Source organism: Tympanuchus pallidicinctus, unplaced genomic scaffold (genome assembly GCF_026119805.1).
Source record: "Tympanuchus pallidicinctus isolate F22 unplaced genomic scaffold, pur_lepc_1.0 scaffold40, whole genome shotgun sequence".
NCBI classification, from domain to species: Eukaryota; Metazoa; Chordata; class Aves; order Galliformes; family Phasianidae; genus Tympanuchus; species Tympanuchus pallidicinctus.
This window is the reverse complement of record NW_026294759.1, coordinates 618,981-639,324: the sequence shown is the minus strand read 5'-3', so window position 1 is coordinate 639,324 and position 20,344 is coordinate 618,981. Positions and strand designations below refer to the sequence as shown.

General features: G+C 43.7%; 1 long non-coding RNA gene across 1 annotated transcript; it reads right to left on the bottom strand.

Annotated features, from left to right (window-relative positions):
• Positions 1–3,034: 3,034 nt before the first annotated feature.
• LOC128089899 (uncharacterized) lies at positions 3,035–15,486 on the bottom strand. The gene is made up of 3 exons (XR_008210711.1): positions 15,360–15,486; positions 6,280–6,391; positions 3,035–4,087 (listed from the first exon to the last, which is right to left on the bottom strand). It is a non-coding gene; the product is annotated as an uncharacterized LOC128089899 (long non-coding RNA).
• Between the last annotated feature and the right edge of the window lie 4,858 nt (positions 15,487–20,344).

The window sequence follows — 20,344 nt, the reverse complement described above, 5'->3', positions numbered from 1 at the left end:
CGTTTCAAAATATGTAAGAAATTTCACATTGTATCCATAAGACTTGTACGCAAATACCCCATTTTGGTAGCACTGTAGAACCTGTGGCCTTGACTCCAGGCTAAGATGCCAGAATGCTGAGCACTTCAGCAGAAACACGTTCTCAGCACCTTAAACACAACACACAACACAAAGAACCAGGAAGAAGATATGATTACTACAGGTCCAAAAAAGACAATAGTTAGGGGGACTGCAATACAAAAAGGTCTAGAGAAAATCGGTGAATTCCAGAACTCTTGCGGCTATTTTTCTTAGCATTGCTGGGAGCTGTCTCCCCCCAGAGGAGATGTGCAACCTTTGTCTCTCCAACACTCACCCTTCTTACTTTTAAAAGAAAAAGAAGAATCTGCTCTTTTTCCTCATTGGCAGGATAACTCTATGATTAGAGCAATACTCCAGAACCAGAGAACCATTTTCATCTTTTCCACTAACAGAACTTTTTTTTCTTCATTCCTCAACATAGTCTTAATGAATCCAGATCTTGCTGTTGAAGGACAAACCTCTCACCATACTGCTATCATCTTCATAAGGTCTTCAGCTCTTCTTTAGGTCTCATAACTCCCTGTTTTAGTCCCGATAATAAACTTATTCTCCATCTAACATAATAAGTTCAATCATGGATGTGGTAAAAAATGGGAGAAGCCAAGATCACCTGCTTTCTGTATCCTTGCCAGGTAAGGTAGGGGTCATGTTACCTCATGCCTTGTGGCCCAATGTATCTTCTTTGCAGGGGAATGTACCCCACTGCCTAACCTGGAATTTGCTGTCACTAAATTGTTAGGGCCTCCACCATTCCAGTTGTCTCCAGTGGTAAAAGGACTTCCTAGGAAACTCTTCTAAAATAACACATGCTGCATTTGATGTGGTGTCTGAAAGCAATGACAGAAATTTGCCTCCAGTGTATGACAGCCACTGAGTGGGTTTTTTCCAGGAGCAAGTTTTTTAGGTATAATTACCTTAACACTGTCTATATCTATATATCACTGTCTATTTAGGCACCTAAGACTGTACAGAAATCTGACTGCAACATAACAAGCACTGCACTACTCGTTTCTATTAGAATAGGCAGCTGAACAAAGAAGAGTGAACTGCAACACTGAAGTGGGCCTGAGAACTTCTTCCTCAAGGGAGGAAGGTGTGTGAACAGGTGGTGGTGAAATACAGCCGCTTAGTCCTACTGTTCAATTTCACCCAGAGTTCTGTCACTACAGCTCCCACATCATTCTTTTTCTCCAACTTCAACTCTCACCTGTCTTTCTAGGTCTTGTATTGTACCACAGACAGCAAGTGAGACAATAATGGAAAGGATTAAGAAAGATTGACAGTAAAGAACATGGGAAAGAAAATATGTGTCTTTCAGAAAATGAGAAGGCTAGGAAAGATATAGCAAGAGAAAAACAATATGCAAGTTAAGACTATATATGAGAGAAGTATATCTGTGAAGGAAAGAACAAGAATCACACAAACGAAGGAGAAAGAGAAACAAAGATGCACAGCTGATATAGAAATATTTATTTTTCTAGAAGGCTACATTCTTTTGACTTTCAGAAAGCAACTAAGTAAAAGTTGCGTAACAGTGTAAGGGAAGGATGCTCTTGCTGTGGTTTTGAACAAAATGAAGCAATTAGTGCAGCATAGAGAAATAGGGACAGAACACTGGCAGAACTCACTATTCACAGGAGGGCTTTCTCTTCAGTTGTTAAACTGTTACTTCAGTGACTCACTAACTTGGAGGTTTTCAAAGCTCCTCTTGGTCAAGAAATATCTCCCAGTCATACCTAGCATTAGGTGCAGTTTCTGCAGCTCTTTGTAAAGTCATAAAGAATGAAGGCACCACAACCATTCATATAACCTATGTCAAATGTTCAGCTTTCCCTGGGAATTTGGGACCCCAAGCCTAATCACCCTTAAGAGGTCCGAAGATAACATCAGATAACACATTCTTCAGCCTTTCAGAAGAATCACTGGATCAGAGAAGGTAGGACAATATGCTAGTTACATGAGATCCTAAATCCTGAATTGACCTAAAAGTGCAGTGAAGCTCAGAATTACATAAGCAACAGATTGATCTGCAACTGATTCCTAGTCAAGTATTAATGCAAGATTTCTGGGAACACATTAAACTGTGGGGTGAAATGTAGTAGTAAAATACATGTGTGACCACTATTGCAGTGTTCATTCAGCAGATTCAAGCCTCTCTGATTCCCATCATATTTTGTGCAAGTGTAGATATAAGAACAAGAATTACTTTGCCATGGCAGCTACTCCCCTAATTGTTCCAGAGTTTACCCCACAGAGCTCAGAATAATGCAGAAACTAACAAATTAAACAACTGCTGACATGTCTTTCAGAGCGTGGAGCCAGCCAGGCATGATTATAATACAACTAATTAGCGCTCTGAAAGGGTCCAGTTCAAAACACGATGACACTGTAGAAAACACTGCATATAAGCAGTAAGAGTTAGCCATTTCTTGAAGATTAATCTCAAGACCTACACAGATAAGAAAAAAGAATTAATATTAATTCTGCTTTACTGATACGGTAACCAGGTGAGGAGCGATTACATGGTTTAGCCCAAGAGAAAATCTACAATACAGTTAAGCCAGGCAGAAAAATAGGGAGACCTAAAGTGGTGCTTCACTAGCTAGTCACTTCATGATCTGTCCCTGGATTAAAACCATGACACCAACAGCTGTTATCTTTGTTAAACAGAGCTGCTACAAACGTTGTATTTTCAATGTGTTTCACATTCACCCTAGATTCCATGCTCCTTTACTTGATGCCTCTGGCATAAAAGAATAATGTGCTGGGAAGCAGAAAAGTACAGTTATGGATCATAAACCCTTACTTGCCTGCTGGAAATGTACAAAGCTGATACTATCTGTGATTCTGTGATTTTTATCAGTAGAATACATGTCAATTTCTGTCCACCTAGCCTAGATTACTTGTAAGGCTATTTCTTGTGTTCTACTGCAAGTTTCCACAATTGCTTAGCTGTTTTTACATCCGTATATTTTGATATCCATTATACAGGGAGGCACAATCAAAATAGGAGCAAGTGCGTACTTACACAGGAGTTAGCGCCATGTTAAGCAGTGGGAGAAGGGCATATAGGGTAAATGTAGATTTTATCAGTGGAGGAGGATCTTACAGTTGCCATGACCTCAATCTGGCCCCTCTCCAGCTGGAAAGATGCTGCAACACCTGACAGTAATCAATGGCATTCATGTACAGTGATCCCCTCATAATAAATTTTCCAATAAATTTAACTTGATTTCGAAGAGAATGGAAGAATGTATGTCACCAGTCCCATGATACCAAAGTCCTCTTAGGCTTCAGGTTTCAGCAGATCTGCCTGGATCTTCATCTTCCAATACCATAATCTCACATGCCTTCACTGAGAAAAACAAGAAGGTAGAAGGCAGTATAGAAGAGTTAGCTGTGCTATCTGCTGGACTTTGAAACCCTCTGCTTCCATTAGACCTTCTCCCACTCTGAAAAAGAGAGAAACTAATCTCCTCATTCCTGCCCACAAGAGAGCTGCCCAGACACAAGCACTCACCAAACACAGGTGCTTGTGTTTCCCTGGCCAGGTGAATTGGAATATGGCTGATACTGGAGAGAGCAAATCAGATTTCCAGCACTGCTGGGTCCAGTCTGAGACCAGACCTTCAGGACCTCTTCTTCTCTTTCGTTTCTTCCTCACTTTCTTTCCTCTCACCTATGCTTTCTCCTTCTCCCACTCTGATCTCTCTAAGAGCCTGAAGCTGATGTGATGCCATGAGGATGTCAAGTTACACCAACAGAGGCAGCATGGAGCACAGTCTTGAGAGCAAACATCCAGGGCAGACGCAGGCTCTGCAAGCCTTGCAAGGTTCACTAGTTTGCTGTTTCCCAGCTGCCACTTCCATACTTCCACAAAGGTTTTAGACCATGGGTGTCCAACTTTTTGGCTTGCCTGGGCCACACTGGGTGAAGAGAAATTGTCTTGTACCACATATACATAGGTTGCTCCAAAAGTAACGTCTCCTATTTCTTTCCATGGAAACTACAATAGATACAATGTCACTCTGCTTGATAGAGCAAATTCTCAGCAACAAAACAATGTTTTTCAGCATACTTATCACCATCAGCATTTTCACCAGAGACAAACAAGAGCCTACATGTAATGTTTGCAGTGAAGGCGACTCACTGTCCCTGTCACCATTGCTGAAACACACCACTGCGCTCATATCCACTGTTCGGTCTCAATCAGCCTTGATGATTGTCAGTGGGTGCCTTTTTTTCCACACAGAGGAATTAATTGACACACTTTTGCTTCATATACACTTCCACATCAGACGCCGTTCTGTCAGACTTCCCCTCTGCTGCCATCTGTTGCACACCAACAAAATGAAACACAACATTGGTGGGAAAGTTCAGCCTCTACTGCCATACCACCAACATCCACCTATGATGTCATAGGCCAAAATAATAAAATAGGAGGCATTACTTTCAGAGCAGCCCTCGTAAATTATATACTATAGAGAGAGAAACAAAAACATGAAGCTTGGGGGGTACTTGACCTTGTTTTTGTTAAACTAATGCATTTGTCTGGCTTGATGGCACTGACTGTAATTCTTTGTGAGTTATCAGTGTGCTCATCAGAGATTTTAATTAAGTTTTACTCTTCCTGTTCTTCATCCTTGATAGCAGTTGCTCACAAATGTGCATACTGCCAAAAGCGATGACATGAATAAGGCATGACTGTGAAGTGAAGGATACCTTTCTTTGTTAAGAGAAGTCATATAAAAGTCTAATGAAGCAACATGATCAGATTTTTTGGTTGAATATTTGATTGCAACTCCATACATTCCACCTGAAAGTTTGCAGGTGATGTATTTATGTGGACTGAAAATGGAGTCACAAACATAAACAGATGAAATTTTTTTGCAATCTTGAAGACTATTCTAAAATTCCTGTATTAAAACGGAAACATGTACTTTTTCCTGTTCACAGTGCTGTGTTTAGCCAGCATATCAAAATGCAGAACATTATTTGCAGGAACTTGAGCCAGCCCTGAACTGTGCTCTCCCCCTGCCAATCACATACCGATGTTTGATTGTTGAGGAGTGACGGGTGTGGACCTGGCCACGAAACAGGGAGGAGCTGCCCTTATGAGCCATGCAGGGCCGCGGGTTACACATGTGTGGTAGAAGGTCCAGTACAGGCTCTGTGAGGGCAAGCTGGCTCCTGAAGGGTGAGTATGCTGTAGAGTGGGTTGCATTCACTGGTGCCTTTGGATTTGCCACAAGGCAGAGTGAAATCTCCTCCACCTCTCCGGCTGTCCTATTTCTAGGAAGACCTGGAAGTACCACAGATCACTTCTTCCCCTTTAAAGCTTGCCAGCTGTCTTACATTCATAGCTGAAGCAATCAGGTATCTTCACTTACTCCACTTGGGTCAGGGACTCTGCTTTTAGGTATACAGCAGTTATGAACACTTCATAGTTACCCTGGCTTTCGAATTTTGTAAAAGGCTGACAATTTTCTTTCTTTCAGACAAACAGTGTTGTTGATATCTGCCACAGTGCTAAAGCATACTAAGTTCTCCTAAGAATGCTTCCTCAAACTTCATCATGGGCCAGATGATGACAGATGGTGTTTGTGAAATTTTATAATATGTCTTTATTGGAGTGTAGTTCCAAAATGGGCCATATTTGAGAGATGTAAATAAATTCCTCTTGTGGAGAGTCATGTTGCTTTAGATCTGTTACAGAAATCTACTCTTAGCCTGTTTCACAATAAATAGCTACTTTGATGGTAACACGATCTGCCTCTGATATGTTTCAAAATCCCATGTGTTTTTACAGGCTAAAAATGGTTTGGGGAGCTGAAAATTTAATAGTGAATAAGATCATTTTTATTTTCTATTAAAAAATGGATTTGGGAATAGCACATAGCAGAGTAATTATCCCACTGAAACAGATACCAGTTTACTTTTCCTCATAAATAACTATGTTTAGATTCAATGACAACATGAGCAATAGTCGTCAGTAGGACCTTAGAACAAAGGAACCTTCTTGGCATGTTAATATCTCTCCCAACAAAGTCAGCCTTGATTTGTCATTGCTAAGTGTTTTACTCAGAATATCACATTAACAACTGTAAATAGAAATTATCACAAAAGTAGCAATTTATGTTCCCAAGAGAGAGGTCGGAGTGCCCTTGCCATATGACCCTTGGGTCAGTCATGCCATACCTGGAAACAGACTTCAGGTTTTCTATTTTTGTGGTCCTGCTATCCTCCATTCCCCATCTCCACAACTGGAATTCCTTCTTCTTTCCTCCTCTACCTTAGCATCCTCTACAACCTAAACTGAAAGAAAAGTAAAATGATGGAAATGTGCAATTGGAACCACCAGCATCCCCTTCTCCCCTCATGATCATGCATCACCCCATGCCCTGTAACAGGTCACATCTTCAAGCGTGTGCAACAGTCTCTACCCAGCACTGCCTAGCTCCTGCAGTTGTCCCTTTGTGAATTACACATCTTCCTTGCATTTGCAAGTTTCCTTCCACATCATCTTTTCTCCATCCTCATCTTCCTTTCCAGCATCATTTTTGTTCAACAACTCCCTCCTTCTCTGTTTACCTGGTTTAATCTATACTGAGATTAAGGTGTGATATTAGCTACACAGGATAGCCCAATCGTTTTACCAGTCTAAAATGGGCACAGTAGGCTAGTTTTAAGTCATGTTAAATGGATCAAGTTCAACTGTAAGAGACACCTTAAATCCTAACGTAAGCAAGAAAATTAAGTTTCTTTGCATTTCTCTTAGTTTCTATCAATTTCTGACTCATCCTTTCCAAGAGTCTCTCCTCAGTTTTGTCCTGGTCTTTGTCATTTGGAATCCTTCTTTTTTTTCTCTTTCTGCCCCAAAGAGGCTCTTTTGCAAAACTTTTCCATCGCCCTAAAGAGTACACAAGTCCTATTTTTTTTCCTCTTCAGAATCTGCTACCACAACATGATTTTTAGCCACTCTCAGGCAAATCATATGGCTTTTTTTATTTTGACATTTTCCTTCTGCATGTATTTAAGTTACTATTTGATCACTTCTCATTCTAAGTTTATCACTCCTTCCCAAAAGACTTTAAAAGAAAAAATAAGGAAAAAAAAAAAAAAGAATCAACAAAAGACTTGCTTTGCAACTTAGATATGGGATAAGGTGAGGCCAGGTTCTGGGAAGAGTGCTGCTAATCATACAGGAAACAAAAGAGAGAGATTAGAAAATAAAATTGGAGTGAAAACATGAAGGTAAAAGTTCACAGATAGGGCTGAGGCCTGATTCCACCTCCTCAGTGTCTTCTAAACAAGTGCAGGTGGCAGCATGAAGCAGCAGGCACTAAGCAGAGCAGCCCACCCCAGCACTCCATTCTACCAGCTGTTGCCCCCAGGGACCTGGTGAGGGCAAAGCAGGGGTTGCAGATCATGCTCATCCCACTCCCTCTTGCACTGGGACGGCAAGTCTTCAATGGCCACTGAAGTTTTGCTGTCTGCTGAAACACAGCTTACATAAGGCTAGGGATGGCTGAATTACAAGGGGAATAAATCACGTTGCCTTTTGGTTTGTGTTACTAGTCACATTTTGATGTCAACTCACCAAATCTACTAAATGTACAGCTCTTCTACGTCTTAAAATGCATATTAATATAACACAACATGCTCATCTCCTTATGGCACTTTGCACTTTCCTGCAGTGGCCTGGATTTTCTCTTTCACTGATGTTTAAAAGGGGCAGAAGCTAAAACAAAATGATGAATGGAAACCCTTGAGGACTTCATTTACAGAATACTACCTACGCATATGTTCATGTCTTGTGGCTAATGTTAAATAGTGTGAATAGTGTTATTTGGTTTGCTTCATCCCTTTGTGCTTAAAGAAGTACTGATGCAATATCTTGGTTTAACATGCGTGAATTGCTGTTTGGCCCGCTCCCCTGCTGTGCATATCTCTGTAAAATTTCTTACAGCTTTCTGTTGATGGTGCAATACAAAAGGCACTATTATATGGCTACATCAAAGCCTCTGCTGATTTTTTGTTTGTTTGTTTTCCCAGGGGATCCACAATGTATGACATAAGTCAATTGCAGACGTATCAGAGTTTCCTTCCTGTGATTTTATGAGAATTAGAACCAAGTGCCACCTTTCCTAAGGTTTCTATGTCTAGATCTTTTTCTCAACTTCAAATTTAGCTTACCCTGCTTTTTAGCTACATATTCTCAACAGCTCTTCAGGCATAATCTCATTAAGCATTTCAGTCCACATGCATTCCTCAGACCTCCAGCCTGTGGCAGAAGCAGTCAGAACTGTCCCACTGTTCCCCCTTTGGAATCGGAGGCTCTCCTGCAACCCTGGGAACTCCCAACCGCTGCTCTCCTCGAAAACAGCTTCAGCTCCGCTGCTGCCTGCTGAGAGCCTGACTGACTGCAGCCACCTGCAGCACCAGCTGGAAGAAGAAGGCAATCCTGCACGTGGAAAGTTCTGTCTGGGGACAAAGCCCTCCACAGCATGAGGAAGGGGAGGGGAAGGATAGTGAGAAAAGCCCAAGGAAGAGGCAGGGGCCTGTAAGTGCAGTGGGCGCACTCCAAGCACCCCGCTTGCCTTTCTCAGCCTTCTCAAGAACTGCGGCACCCTAGCATTCCTGGAAGTGCTGCCAGGACTTGGGGCTGGTCATCCTTGGCTCTGGATCATCTCCAGTTGCCAGGTCAGGAGCCCCTCTTCCACGAGCTCGCTTCTGTCAGTCCCAAACAGGAGAGGACGATTCTGGAGGAATGCTGTTTGCAGCTGTCTGCTTCTGAACAGAGCTCCAGAACAGATTGTGAAGGTGATGTACCCTGATAGTGATTTATGACATCAAAATCCAAGGGCTTTTTGCCTCAGGAAATCAGTGGCTCTGCTGCTCATCTCGGTGGGATTGCTAAGCAATGCCTTCAGACTGGGACAAGGAGTTTGCACTTCTGAGAGGAAATGACCTGCTGCTGGACCGGAAGGGCATGACAGGCAGGACTACTGCTGCTCAGCACCAGAGGCTGCAGATGGCATGGATGGTTTATCCCAGTGTTTGACTCACAGCTGGTTGCTTGCCAGGGACAAGTGAATGGCATGGCAGGAAGAGCAAATGGGTTCCCATGGCAACAGTCATCTGAGGTTAAAATGCTGACTGAGGCTGCCAGAGAAGATGAAGTTTGATGAGAGGCTAAACCTCCCAGCAGTGATGGAGTGACTCAGTCCCTCGCCTCTGGGTTCCTGAGAAGCTCTGCAAAGGCACTAGCTATACAGAATTACCCAGGGGCTCTCCCAAAGCCTGATAATCAGTCTGTCTTGAATGCCTGTCCTGAATCCACTCCAGCTATTTCTGTTTCTGGGTCACCAAGAATACATCTGCATAGCCAGCAGAGGTTGACTGCAGTGTGGGTACCATAACCACACTAGTCTTAATCACCAACAGGGTAGCACCACATAGGCTGCAGAGCACACTGTACTGCAGATTTTCAGAGAAGGTTCTGCTTGCCAATTACCACTTCTTCACTGTCCTCACTTAAAAAGCCAACTGAGTAAAAAGCTATGTCTACCATGTCCAGTGACAACAAAATAATGTTTTTATCTTTCTTCCTCCCTACCCCCCACGTGGTTTTTCTTTTTGTTTGTTTGTTTGTTTGTTTTTTAAAGGAGTGCAGGCTTTGCAGTCCTCCTGTATATCTATCCAGGAAAACAGTTGGATTTCAATGTGTTCCTGCCATGTTAAAATAGATTTCTGTTGCCATCTGGTGGATAACTGAAGAGAGCCTGGAAAACTAGAATAAATACCTAGATTCACTCCTTCACTAGCCCTGCTATTATTTGAAAGGTGCTTCTTCACCTGTATTTATTCCACAGTCCCTAATTCTTGCCATCATCACAATTTTTTCACAGCTGAGAGGAGTATGTTAGTGTTGTTGGTGTGGAATACGTGTTGTTGTTGCTTGAGCATCAACAGGGCTGAGTACAGGAGGATGATCACTTCCCTGCTCCTACTGGCAAAACACTAATTCTGATAGAAGCCAGGATGCCACTGGCCATCTTGGCCACCTAGGCACACTGCTAGCCGAGTGTCAATCAATACCTCCAGATCTGTTTCCTCTACACAGTCGTCTTCCAGCCACTCTGCCCCAAGCCTGTAGCATTGCCTGGGGCTGTTATGGCCAAAATGCAGGACTAGTACTTGGTCTTGTTGAACCTCATCCCACTGGACTCAGCCCAGCGATCCAGTCTGTCCAGCAGACAGGCATTTTAATGGCATTTGACTGTAGTCTTCCTTCAGTATTTGCTCCCAGCTATATTTAGCTCCTTGCTCAAGCCCTGTCACTGCACTTCTCTTCCATGCCAGCCTTTCTGCAGAATTGCTCCAGTCTAGACAGTTCTAGACTGTTTCAATACCCAGCCTTAAAACCATCTTGCCTGAACAGTAACAAGCTGACTTACCACTCAGGCACAGGTGACCTAGTGTATCTCTTACTCGAGTGTTCCTGGAGGCAGGATGACACATGACATCTTGTCACTCCCAATAATTCAGCCCAGGAAATCTCAGGAGAAGCAAGCCACATTCTAGCTCCATTTGGATGCTGGTGCTCCAGCATCAGCTTCTGCCCCATGTGAAATGGTCTGTGAAAGTGCAGTGATCATCTCACAGCTGAACCCTTCCTTGACATAGAAATATAATCAAGACTACTTATTCAAAGAGGAACCTTATGAGGTTCAACAAATGCAAGTGTAAAACCCTGAGCCTGGGAAAAAATAGCCACATGCATCAGTAAACATTATGGGCCAACCCACTGGAAAGAAGTCCTGCAGAGAAGGGCACAGATGTCCCAGTGGACAACAGGTTAGCCATGAGCCAGCAGGGTGCCTTTGTGGCCAAGAAGCCCAGTTGTACCCCAGGATGCATTAAAACGAGAGTGGCCAGCAGGTCAATGGAGGTGATCCTCCCCTTCTACTCTGCCATGGTAAAACCACATCTGGAATACTGCACCCAGTTCTGTGCTCTCCAGTTCAAAAAAGGCAGGGATCTCCTAGAAAGAGTCCAGCAGAGAGTGCTACAAAGATGATAAATGGTCTAGAGCCATTTCCTCTCATATGAAGAAAGGTAGAGATACCTGAGTCTGTTCATCCTAGAGAAGACTAAGAGGAGATCTGATCAATATTTATAAAGTGCAGGAGATAATTGAATGAGGCCAGACTCTCTTCAGTGGTTTCCAGGAATAGGACAAGAAATGTGGCCAAGAATTTCAACATAGGAAGTTCCATGCAAATATGTGGAAGAACAGTGAAAGTGACAGAGTACCAGAATACTCAGTGAGGTTATAGAGTCTCCTTTGGAAATGAAAAGACACATTTGGTTGCCTACCTATGCAACCTATCAGAGAGAAACCTCTTTAGCAGGGGCATTGGACTTGGTGATCTCTACAACTCCCTTCCAACTCCTGCAATTTTGTGATTATTAAAGATAAAGTACAGGAAGAGTAAAATTTTATCAAAAATCTCTTTTGATGAGCCCCTTGAAAACTCACTGAGAATGAAAACACTACTGTCAAATCAGACCGATGCATTAATTTCACAAAAACAAGGTCAATCATCCCACTAGTTCTATGTTTCTCTTGCTAATTTTTTAATGTTTTAATAAAAAAGTTTTGTCCCTTTCCTAAATGTCATTCAAGACTATTATTATGACTGATATTGTATGTATACGGAGCACTTGTAAGGCTTTTAATCTTTTACTATTAACTCTGGTGCCTTGTTCTCAGGATGCAACAGCATGAACTGCTCATTAGTCTGAGCTATTGCGATCGGCTTTATATCCTGCCCGCATTTTCACACCATCTGCTTTTGAAGTGGTAGACAGACTGTTAATCAGACTTTGTGCACTTCAGTGTCTCTATAGTGCAAAAGCTCTCTGAAAAGGGACTTATGGTAGTTCTCCATTCAGTGTTTCACAGCACATTCTGTCCACACAGGTAGAGAGAGTTTTCATGGCTACCAGTCCTGAGATGTGAAAACGTAACTTTCCTTCCTTGGCACCACTACCTAGCATAGAGACTTTAATACGCAAAATAGGACTTTTCTTTAAGCTACTAATTGATCTTTTAAGTTATTCAATGAAAATAACTGAAACTTAAGAACATAATTCTGTCGATTCAAAACAGGAATAGCAGTATCTCTCAACTATTTTGACTCCGTAGAGCTAACAAGCAAGAAAAAGGGTAAAAATTAATTCAGTCAAGTTGAAAGACAGACAGAACACATCTAGGCAATTTAACTGCTGAGTAAGAAAGTTATCTTTTTATATACAACTTTTCAGAGGAGAATCTTTCTAATTCTTGCTCATGCTAAAAAGCATTTCCACATATAAAAATGATTCAGAAGTAAGCATTCCCATAAATACAATGAGGCTATAGTAACATAACATCTGTAACAGCAGCTCAGCAGGCTTTAGGACCCAAACATCTCCTATTTATTGTCAGTTTGTCTAACTATTGAAATGTTTCACTTGTGAGTACTCCATAATTCTTAATTAAGTAGCAGTAAGTAAACCTTTGGATTCAAGAAATTATAATTATCATGGAAACATTTTCTTATGGAAAACTTTTTAGATGTTTCACACTGAATGAAAAAGAGTATTAACTGAAAATGTATTTGAAACATATTCAGTTCATTCACTGACATCCCTGCAATTTTGCTCTTCCTAAGAAAGTTCCTCCATCTCCAGCAGCCTGCTGTTCTTGTAGTCTTAAGAGCACCTAAGTTGCAGAGGAATCTGTATTTAAGTGTTACTTATTTACAAGAAAGTACTTGCTGACTGCAAGCTCTGACTTTACCCTCCAAGCTTTTCAGCTTGAGCTGAAGCTCCAGAACAAGATACCTTAGCGTAAATTTCCCCCACTAATCTGTCCAGAAGGCCCATTCACGACACATCTAAGCCACAGAAAGCCCAATAAAGCTGATGGGAGACAAAGCATAGAATCACGGAATGGCTTGGGTTGGAAGGAACCTCAAGGACCATCAAGCTCCATCTCCCCTGCCACAGGCAGGGCCACCAACCTCAACATTTAATACAAGTTCGCCCAGGGCCCCATCCAACCTGGCCTTGAACACCTCCAGGGACAGAGCATTCACAACCTCCCTGGGAAGCCTGTTCCAGCGCCTCACCACTCTCACAGTAAAGAACTTTCCCCTCACATCCAACCCAAATCTTCCTTCCTTCAACTTAAAACCATTTCCCCTTGTCCTTCTGTTATCTACCCTTTCAAAAAGTTGCCTCCCCTCCTGTTTATAGGCCCCTTTTAGGTACTGGAAGGCTGCAGTGAGGTCACCCTGCAGCCTTCTTTTCTCCAGATGAACAAGCCCAGCGCCCTCAGCCTGTCCCAGTTAAAACAATTCCCCCCTGTATGTGGGAGATCAGGATTCTGACTTCTCTTTGTTTTGCTTTTTGTCAGGTACCACATTCTGAACATGCAATTATTTCCCAGTATTTGTCTTTTTGTACCTTGATGGTACCTCCCGTATACTGAATGAATGTCCTAACATTTATTTTTATACCCATGAATATTTAACAATAAAGGGAGACTCAACAACAACCAACTTAAAAAAGCAACTACCCTCGAACACCCAAAGGTGGAAAATAACAGCATTGACCTAAGAGAAATATGCAACCACATCTTTCTTTAAAAAAGGGCAGACGACAATCTCCTGCCTATGATCCTTAGGAATGAGCCCTCTCCTGATCTAGTACCTACCTTCAGCCACTATATCTGTCTGAAAGATTGAGGAAAAAGCAGGCAAACCAGATTTAAACCATTGCTGTACAGATACAAGAAGAATAAAACACTCTAGCAAAGATCTAAAAGTAGAGAACTCTACTGTAGAGTTCATGATAATACAAGACCAAGTTCAAGACACTTAGTATCCTTGTAGAGAGAAAGGTCACAGTACAACCTTAGCTTAAAAAGCATAAAAGAACAAGAATGAAAAGAGGTCTTACAAATGCACTTAATTAGGAAGAAAGTTTCAGCTGGAATGTGTATCTTATCAGATGTCAAAGAATCAAACAAGACCAAAACTGATAAGAAACCAGCCTTTGTTAGTTCAGTAGTCCACTGAACAACCTGCTTCAAAGCACATTAAAGTGCAGTTGTAGATTGAAATGACTATTGTCATGATTTGCGATGGCACAGAGCCTTTACAGCTGGATTCAAAGAAAAGAAAGGGCAAACCATCAGAGAACTCAAGGCTGGGGCTTTCCTCCTTTTCAAAAGGACTTTCTGTATCAAAAGCCCAGCCACTAGCTGAGACTTCTGACAGTTTCAGGGAAGTGTTCACATAGTTATAGATACCCTTTGAAAGCAACAGGTCCATGCTTTTGTGTGTGGCAAGAGACAGGTAGGCTTCTTTCCATCTGGAAAGCTCAGTTTCCTTTTCCCAGTACTAAAACTAAACTTTAGAGTAGGACCAATTCCTTTTTTTAATATAAACCTGCAAGATTATACTGGCACACTATGTACACTAAAGTATACAAAGCGGAGCCCCATACTGAGAGCCCAAGTGGAATTTCCCTGTGACAAGATTACATTTCACTCACTGAACTAATTTATATCTGCTGAGCAAGTTAAGCTACATATAATGGCTTTATTCCCACCCATATGGTACCTATACAACCAAAATAGGAAGACAGATACCATCGCTCCTTATGTCATCACAACTCCTGTGCTGTATACTATGTTTAAATTAATTATAGAGCATGAGTTTGAGGGCCTGGCAACTCCAAAAGCGCTACTCCACTTCAGCGCAGGCACTGCTACTACAGACATGGAGCTCCTTCTCTGCCATTTTGCCACCACTGTTTTCTACGAAGAGGAGAAGGAGGAGGAGGAGAAAAGAGAAAAGGCGACTTTCTCCCCCACAGCCTCTACGCTGAGCGCAGCCCCAGACGGCGCACGATTCCACCGCAGCCCCGCCGTTGGGCCCGGCCACTACGGTGCGATTAGCAGGGCCGCAGTTCCCAGTGGAACTCTGCGCGCGGAGATGACACATCACTACGCCACACCTCCCCGCCTACTCCCGACTGTCCGCTCAGCTCCACCCGACGACGATCTCCCCTCCCCTCCAGTCCCCTCCGCCCCGCCCAGTCAGCCGCCATCCTTGCCGTGACATGCGCAGGGAGGCGGAGGCAGCGCGGCCCCCCTCTCCACGCACGCACCGCTCATTTTCCGAAGGACGACCGAACCCGCCTCAGGTCGCAGAGCTAACCGGAAGCCATGAGACCCAGACGGGAAGTGACCCCTCTGCGCAATAACAAATAGCCCTGCTGCCGGTGGTGCGCCGTCTGGGTCTCTGTGGGCGGCAGCGCAGGCCTGTATGTGTCATCTGACTGATTAGCTGAAGGCGACCAATAAGACCTCCTTTGCCTTCCTGTCAGGCCTTCTCTCGGGCCATGACCAATTGACAAAGCAAATTTTTCGTCCCTTGATGGATGGATGCAGGGGCCAATCAGAGAGAGGGTTTGCGGGCTAGCTTTGCCCCGCCTCCCTCCGATGAGCTATGGAATGAAGGCACTAGCTGGGGGGGGCGGTAAAGGCGTTGCGCCAGGTGCTCTCAGAAACTGCCTGCCCTCCGCCGCTAGGTCCCGGGCTCAGGGACCTCCCGCGGGCGGTGCGTTCTTGCCCGTGACTGTTGCCCATGGGATGCGACACGGGGCGGGGCCGCACGGCTGTGGCGCGGCGCGCGGTGGTGCCTCTCGCTCTTAAGGTGGCTCCGGTGTGCGATATTCTCGCCATCCCTCCGCGGGAGGCGTCAGGAAAAGTTGCCGATGGGCAGGAGCTTGCGATGGGTAAACGGGCATTCCGGGATGGTCATGGCTTCGTCCAGGCCCAGGTCTAGCTCTGTTACAGCATTCTGCTTGTAGAGCGCTGGGATCGAGGCCTGTGGTGTAGGATGCAAAGTTATATAGCCTGTTGCACATGCTACCACGAAGAGAGAATAGATCTGCTTTGTGGGGAGTGGTAATGGAGCTGGGTGCAGAAGGAGGTATCTCCTAGTTTTAACCACTAGCAGATAAGAGCCTGTTACACAAGGCTTCTTCCTGCTGAGGCATGGAGTTACTGCATGCAGCAAATAGCAGCTGGGCCAAAGCAGTTGCATTTGAAAGATGAAGCCAGTAAATACATCCCCAGGTGCTTGTCCAACTTCACATGGCCCGATCTCCCAGCAGGTCCTGTTGGCATTGGTCAGAAATGCTGTGTTCAAAACCATTTTAGTAATCAAGATCCCAAACTTGTATTTATAAAGTGCTTGATTCTAAACCACTGTCTCTAGGCTCTTAAATATTAAAGACCCATCATTATGTATGGGTACATGTAAAGAAGGTGTACGTCATTTCTGCAAAATGCCATGAAAAAGGTTCAGAGAAGATAGCACTAGCAATAAAAGTACATTTCTATTTATATTTACGTACAAAGATATCAGATCTTTTTTTAAGTAAGGTGTGGTTTTGGAAAAGGAAACAACCCTCGGGGATGTTAGAATGCTATTATGCTAGATTGCATATTATGCATTTGCTAGATTGCTGAAGTGTGTGCTTATTACTGGTTGCAAATGGAAGGAGTGGAAATTTAGCCAGGGTGTGAAAGATCATTCCTTTCCAAATATCATTTCACTGTCCTAACTGCCAAAAACCAAACTCCCCTGCCTCAGGCAGGGACACCAACCAGTAGCCCAGGCTGCCCAGAGCCACATCCATCTTGGCCTCGAACGCATCCAGGGATGGGGCATCCATAACCCCCTTGGGCAACCTGTTCCGGTGTGTCACCATCCTCTCTGTGAAAAACTTCCTCCTAAGATCTACCTTAAACCTCCCCTATCTTAGTTTAAAACCATTCCCCTCTGTCCTATCACTATCCGCCCTCAGATGCAGTCTTTCCCCCTCCTGTTTATATCCCCCTTCAAATATTGAAGACCACAATGAGGTCTCCCTGGAGCCTTCTCTAAGCTAAACAAGCCCAGTTCCCTCAACCTTTATTTACAGAAGAGGTGCTCCAGCACTCTGATCATCTTAATGGTCCTCCTCTAGACCCATTCCAAGAGCTTGAACTGGGGGCCCCAGGCCTGGACACAGTACTGCAGATGGGGCCTCACAAGAGCTGAATAGAGAGGGACCTCCCTCTCCCTGCTGGCCACCCCTTTTTTAATGCAGCCCAGAAGACAGCTGGCCTTCCAGGCTGCAAGTGTACACTGCTGGCTCATGTCCAGCTTCTTGTTTACCAGGACCCCGAAATCCTTTTCTGCAGGGCTGCTCTCAAGGAGATCTTCCCCCAGTTTGTATAAATACCTGGAACGGCCCTGTCCAAAGTGCAGCACCCTACACTTGGCCTTGTTGAACCTCACTAGATTTTCATGGGCCGACTTCTCCAGCCTGTCCAGATTCCTCTAGACAGCTTTCATTCTGTCCAGCATATTGACTGTACCGCTCAGCATGGTGTCATCTGCAAACTTGCTGAGAGTTCACTCGATGCCATTGTGTATGTCATTGATGAAGATGTTGAAGAGCACTGGTCCCAAGACTGACTACTGAGGGACACCACTTGTGACTGGCACAGAACCATTAAGATGTGGTGAGAGACCATGTCAGAGCATTTATGAAAGTCCACATAGATGACATTCATCAGCCTTCCCCTGTCCACCAATGCCATCAGTCCGTCATAGAAGGCCACCAGATTGGTCAGGCAAGATTTGCCCATGGAGAAGTCATGCTGGCTGTCTCGGATCACCTCTTTGTCTTGTATGTATCTGCCTTAACATAGCTTCTAGGAGGACCTGCTCCATGATCTTCCCAGGCACAGAGGTTAGGCACACTGTCCTATAGTTCCATGAGTCTTCCTTTCTCCCTTTCTTAAAAATGGGAGTAATGTTTCCCTTTTTCCAGTCATGGGGGACTTTATTGGACAGCCATGATTTTCCAAATATGATGGAGAGCAACTCAATATATAGTAAGCATGAGCAATTCAGTCAAGTGGCATTTTTTTTTTTCAATCTGTCCTCCTATATTTTTAGTATGGAGAAGCTTTGGGATGGCTCTTTTGGCTTTGAAAACACTAAATATGATAATGGGGTCATGATCCATTAGTTTCTACCTAGTCTTCTGCAAAGCCTTTGACACTGTCTCCTGCAGCATTCTCCTGGAGAAGCTGGCAGCCCATGGCTTGGACAGGCACACTCTTTGCTGGGTAAAGAACTGGCTGGAAGGCCAGACCCAAAGGGTGGTGATGAATGGGGTTAAATCCAGTTGGCAACTGGTGATGAGTTGTGCTCTCCAGCAGTCAGTACTGGGGGAGACAGCCTGTCCTGCTCAATATCTTTATTGATAACCCGGATGAGGGCTCTGAGTGCACCCTCAGTAAGTCTCAGTAAGCAGATGACACCAGGACGTGTTGATCTGCCTGAGGGTAAGAAGGCCTTACAGAGGGACCTGGACAGGCAACATCACTGGACTGAAGCCAATGGGATGAAGTTCAACAAGACCAAGTGTCAGGTCCTGCACTTTGGTCACAACAGCAGACGCTGTTACCTTTTTATTAAGGTGATTTTAGAAAAAGAGAGAAAGCAGCAAACGCTGCAGGCTTGGGGCAGAATGGCTGGAAGACTGTGTAGAAGAAATGGAACTGGGGCTGTTGGTCAATCCTGAGCTAAACATGAGTCAGCAGTGTGCCTAGATAGCTAAGAAGGCCAGTGGCATCCTGGCTGATATTAGAAACAGAGTTGCCAGCAGGAACAGGGAAGTGATCATCCCCGTGTGCTCAGCTTTGGTGAAGCTGCACCTCAAGTGCTGTGCTCAGTTTTAGACCCTTCTCTATACTGTGGATGTTTGGTCTAGATGAGCTTGGAGGTCTTTTCCTATCTTGGTTATTTTATGATTCTATGTGTTTCTGCAATGCATAGCTGCCTCTCAAAGGCCCTTTTTGTATTTCATGTCATTTTTGTATTTATGTTCTTTCAAGTAGTGGAGTAAGATCATTTGGTGCCTATAAAAAGCAGGGAATATTTTAGATGTGAATTTGGTGAAGAAGACAATAAAAACTTAAAGGGAAAATAAATAGGAAACACAAATGGGATGCCTGGAGTGTATGGAGTCCAGCTACGTTTTTCCAATGCCTCTGCAGTTGGCTACAAATTGAACAATATGCAGATACCTCTCATCAGTGCCTCTCAGCAAAATGGTGCTTCTGTCTTGTCTTTTGAGTCATAAGGAGTCTATGCACAATATGGACACAGATCCTAGCTAGAGAAGGACTGTAGGGCTTTGTATGGAAATAGCAGGGTGTAATGAATACCATCTAGCTCTGAGATGTGTCCCAAGGAATGGATGCCCAACCTTTTGGTTTTTCTGGGCCACACTGAGTGAAGAAGAATTGTCTTGGACTGCACATATGTAGGTTGTTATCCTATTTATTGCCATGGAAACTGTAAAAGATAAAATGAGCACGGTAACTCTGCTTGTTAGAGCAAATTCACAGCTACAAAACAATATTTTTCAACATACTCACCACCATTAGCTATGCATTTGCACCAGTGATGAACAAGAGCCTGGATGCCATGCTCGTCAAAACTTGCACCAGTAGAGGTGACCCACCGTTGCCACTGCTGACATGCGCCACCTACTGCCTCACTGTGCTCACATCCACTGTTTGGTATCCATTAACTTTCAGCATCGATGAATGTCAGTGAGTGCTTTAATTTCTGCATAGAGGAGTTCAGTGACACACTTCTGCTTCATATACACTTCAGTGGCAGATGCCATTCTGTCAGACTTCCCCTCTGCTGCCATCTGTTGCACGGCAACAAAATCTAATGGAATATTGTTGGGTGGTTCAGACACTACTGCCATACTGCCAACATCCACCTCTGACATCATGGGCCAGCATAATAAAATAGGAGGCATTACTTATGGAGCAGCTCTCATAAAATATACACTATAGTTAATGTGTAGAAGTATTAAAACACTTTCAACGTTTAATATTTTTATTAAGGTGATTTTAGAAAAAGAGAGAAAGCAGCAAAAACATAAAGCTAGTGGAATATTTGACCTTGTTTTTGTGAACCTAAAGCATCAGTCTGGTTCAATGGCAGTGGCTGCAATTCTTCATGAGGTCTCAAAGTGCTCATCAGAAAACTTTTACAAAGTTTTACTCTTCCTGTTCTTCATCCTTGACAGCAGTTGCTCACAAATGTGCATACTGCCA